The following is a 4,066-nucleotide window of genomic DNA, read 5'->3' on the forward strand; positions in this document are numbered from 1 at the left end:
TCCTTCGTTGTGTACCGTGTTTGCGTTTAGTAATCTCTGATGATTTCGGCCACAGGACAAGACAGCAGATGTATTCATCATTCATTAGTAGATGCTGATGCTGCTGTGCTGCCTCACGGACTCCTCTGGGTCTCAGTTTCCCCTTATGTAAGATGAGGGAATTGGGCGAGACGGTCTTTAGGGTCTCTCAACCATGCACATCTGTGACTCCAGATAGGGTGACCCACCATCCTGGTCTGCCTGGGACTGAGAGGTTTCCCTGGACACGGGGACACTTCCAATGTTGAAAGCAGGTGAGTTTGGACAAACCAGGATGAGTTCATCCTAACTCCAGTCTTCCTCTCCTCTTCATTTCCACCATAACACTGAACACCTAAGATTGAACGTAACCCTGCGAAAGAATTCAATGTGAAGTTAGCAAAGAAAGAGTCACGACCACATGGCCTCTTCACGTCTTCATTCGTCCTTCTTCTCCCTTAGCAGTTTCCTATCTGAAAGCTGTTTTGCAAACCTGCTTTTAATTATCTCCTTCTGTGGTTTTAGGTTCATATAAAGCCGCTGACCAGCCATCTCACTGGGAAGAAACCAGTATTTCCATAGTCCCACCACCTGGCCTTGTCAGCATTGTCCTTTGGTGAGTGTAAATGCAAGTTTCTTCTCCTGCAACTCCTCTTCTTTATTTTTATCTTCTTCTTTATTATTATCATTGCTACCAAAAGGCAGTCACCTCCATGGGAACCACAACAAAAACGGAGCTCTCAGAGCACAGTGTTTTGATTCTGAGCGGAGGCTGCACACCTTTCGGCTGTTCCCTGGTGGGGACACTGGCTCTGCCAGCCCCAGCTGAGGTATCACTTAACAGTGCGGGCCTTCGGGGGCAGAGCCCGCTCAACATGTTTACAAGATGTGTAGCTATTAGCAACATCTTACAGCTCACGCTAATTAATGAGGAGAGCGGCTGATGAAGCCCGGCTCTGAAGAGGGCCAAATTGCATCAGTGTTTGGCTTTAAATTGATACCAAAAAATAACTCGTCCCAGGTGTGTTGTGAGTAGCATCATCCCCCAGCAGGTCGGTTGTTTGCCACACTTCAGCTGCAGCAGATCCCAAAGCAGCCAAAACGCCAGCGTTATGAGTTTATTAAAGTCGTTTAAAATGGTTAAGTGTATCCATTATTTTAGCTGAGTGACAAAGACTCTCTCCACGTGCGTCAACTCCTGTGAATCCTACACCGGGAACAACCTGGTCATTGGATCCTGCCCCCGCAAGGACAAGGATTTGTGTTACATTCTAAGCCTTGTAACAGAGGGGCCACTCTCCACTCTGACACACACGCCCCTGTTATTTCATAAGGAACACGTTTCCCTCACGTTTACAGTGGAATCTCTCCATGCTGAATTTTCTTAATTAAACCAGTAGATGCATTCTATTTCTTATAAAATCACTCTTTTACTTTATTAATGGCTCCTCTGGCAGACAACGAATTTAACAATGGTTTGTCCAACTTCTGCTTATTTGAGGTTTTAAAGGTTTCATTCGGTTAAAGAAAATAACTTGGAATTTTGAGGTCACTAAACACCACTCTCCCGGATTTTATTGTCCTGGATACCAAGTTATTTATTGCTTTTTGTCCCCTGGTAGGAAGGTGGAGAGTTTTATCATGTCCATTTTATGAAGGATAAAATAACACCCCTACAATACTGTATAATCTTACCAGAGTTAAATAAACAAATCATGATAAAAGTCAGTATCTCGCAACTTCCTGGGTAAAAGGCTGTTATTTGTGAGATATTCTCAGTAGGCTGAAGTTGAAGGGTTATTTTGGCTCATTCTTAGCATCACAGAAGAGATTCCAATAGCCATTGGGAAATTGATCAGGCGCCAACTAAGACCCCTTTCAGGACGCATAACCTACTGCTAACAGTGGTTCCCTTTGGGCGGAAGGGAGGATGGTCACAGGGGGACAGTTGATGAGACTGACTTTTTGTCTTATCTTCTTCAGTATATTTTGAAAAATTAAGGAAACACTTGTGTCTTGCTTTTCAATAATACAAAAAATATATATAAGATCTTTTTTCAGGCTGCTGCTTGGTTATGTTTTCCTCTGAGCAGACACAGAAAGGGGAATGGACTTAGGGCTGCCCCCTAGGGGTGGCGGCAACCGTGTGATGAGATGCGACAAAGAGCTACACACAAACCGGAAGGTAGGAGGTAACCTCTGCACCCAGGTTAGTCAACCCTCTTGTTTCGGGGGTGCTTTGAAGGGAGGGTGGGAGAGAGAGCTGCAGTTGGAAAAGATGATGGCTAACTGCCCTTGACACCATTGCACGCCAACCTCACAGGGGCGCTGGGAGGATTGCTGCTGCTAATTACGCAATGTTGAGTGCTCATGCTCCCTGGAGCAAAGGCCAGCCACATAAATGCAAAATAGCAACAAACACTGCCCCGAATATTGCCTACTGACTTTTCTCTTGAAATTCAGTCTCGGGCTGCTCTCCCTCTTCAATAGCGTATAAACCACTTCTCATAAACTGTGGAGGGTTCTGCTGGATCCACCAGAAGCTGCCCTTAGGCTGGCACCTCCACAAAATCCTGTCCTCTATGTTGATCATTAGAGAAAATCTTCTTCCTTTCAGCAGGTCTTTAAACTGCACGTTATTATTCCTGTCGATTCTAAAACCTGTCCCCAGTCTGCTTTGCATAATAGAGAGGGCAAAAAATAGATTTCTGAGAGTCCAGCATCTATCAGGGATGCAGGAGTGCAACTTCTTCCCCTCTTCTCCCATGATTGCTGTCACCGTGATGGGAGAACAGGAAAAGATGGACAATTGATTTCCCCCATCCTAACCTGATTCCCTCTACTCTCCTTCACATCTCTCATCCTGGCCGTGCTTCCGACAACAGCCAGCCTGCAATTAAAAGCAACCACTTTTATGAGACATTGTTTTGCAAAAGCAAATACCCTCAATGCGTTGATTTAGAAGGTTTCAGAGGAGCCATGATGAGGCCGCTTCTGCAATGCCAGGCTAACTACTTTTGAAAGAGGACCATATGTTGCCTTTACAACATCCCTTTGCTGTTTAATTTGATGAAACAATGTACCATAATCAGCCGTGAGGACAGCAGACGTGATTGATGGAGAGGTCCTCACGTGGTACAACTCTGATTTCAATATCACCACGCTAATCCCATTATTCGCTTGAGTTGGCTTGTTTTGGGCTACCTTAAAAAAAGTTATTTCTTTAATGGTCAAATTGCCCTGAGGTCTGGAAGATTTAATGTATCATAAAACTCATTAAATAACCAGCCTGGCAACCCCCACTACTGGGTAGTGTTCTGGCATATGGGGGATTTTAGCTGAAGACTCCAGCATTCATTTATATGCCACCCACCCAAGGTTCAAGGGATAATTTTAGGGTTTAGAGAGAAGTGTGTTCTGAGCCAGCATTCCTCAAACGTTACTGTGTGTATGAATCATTGGAGTGTCTTATTAAAACAGATCCTGGTTCAGCAGGTCTGGGATGGAGCCCGAGATTCTGCACTGCTGATAACGTGATGTTGATACCTGTGGTCCAAAGACCATACTTTGAAGGGCAAAGCCCTGGAGGATCTTGGGAATATCCAATAAAAGCAGCTAACATTTATTAACCACATCGTCTGTCTTATAAGTACTTTATATGTGTTCATTTATTTAATCCATACTCTCAAGTACACAAGGTAGATGTTACCATCACCCCCACCTTATAGATGAAGAAACCAATTCACAACCTACCTAATTAACTTAACCAAAGTCACAGCTTCTCTGTAACTGCAGTAAAATTCAAAGCCATGTCCTCTGACTGCACAGCCTGTTGGTCTTTCGGTTTTGTTTTCAACCCCGACACTATATTCCTTCTCACACAGGATTTAATACCCTGGCTCCATCTTTAGTTAAAGAGAGGTAGCTATTGTATAGATCTTCCATGGACCGGTACTGGGTGCGGTTACGAAATTCATCTTGGGGGCTTTAGCTTTCTCTTTCTGTATCCCTTTCTCTAAAAGGTAATCTTTGCCAAACTGGGATGCTG

The 4,066-nt window shown here is 44.3% G+C and overlaps 1 long non-coding RNA gene across 1 annotated transcript; it reads left to right on the plus strand.

Moving 5' to 3' along the window:
- The first annotated feature begins 542 nt into the window (after positions 1 to 542).
- Positions 543 to 3,650, plus strand: LOC138920942 (uncharacterized). Its single transcript, XR_011433013.1, has 2 exons — positions 543 to 634; positions 2,080 to 3,650. It is a non-coding gene; the product is annotated as an uncharacterized lncRNA (long non-coding RNA).
- The last annotated feature ends 416 nt before the right edge of the window (positions 3,651 to 4,066 follow it).

Source organism: Equus caballus, chromosome 26 (assembly GCF_041296265.1).
Source record: "Equus caballus isolate H_3958 breed thoroughbred chromosome 26, TB-T2T, whole genome shotgun sequence".
Classification (NCBI taxonomy): domain Eukaryota; kingdom Metazoa; phylum Chordata; class Mammalia; order Perissodactyla; family Equidae; genus Equus; species Equus caballus.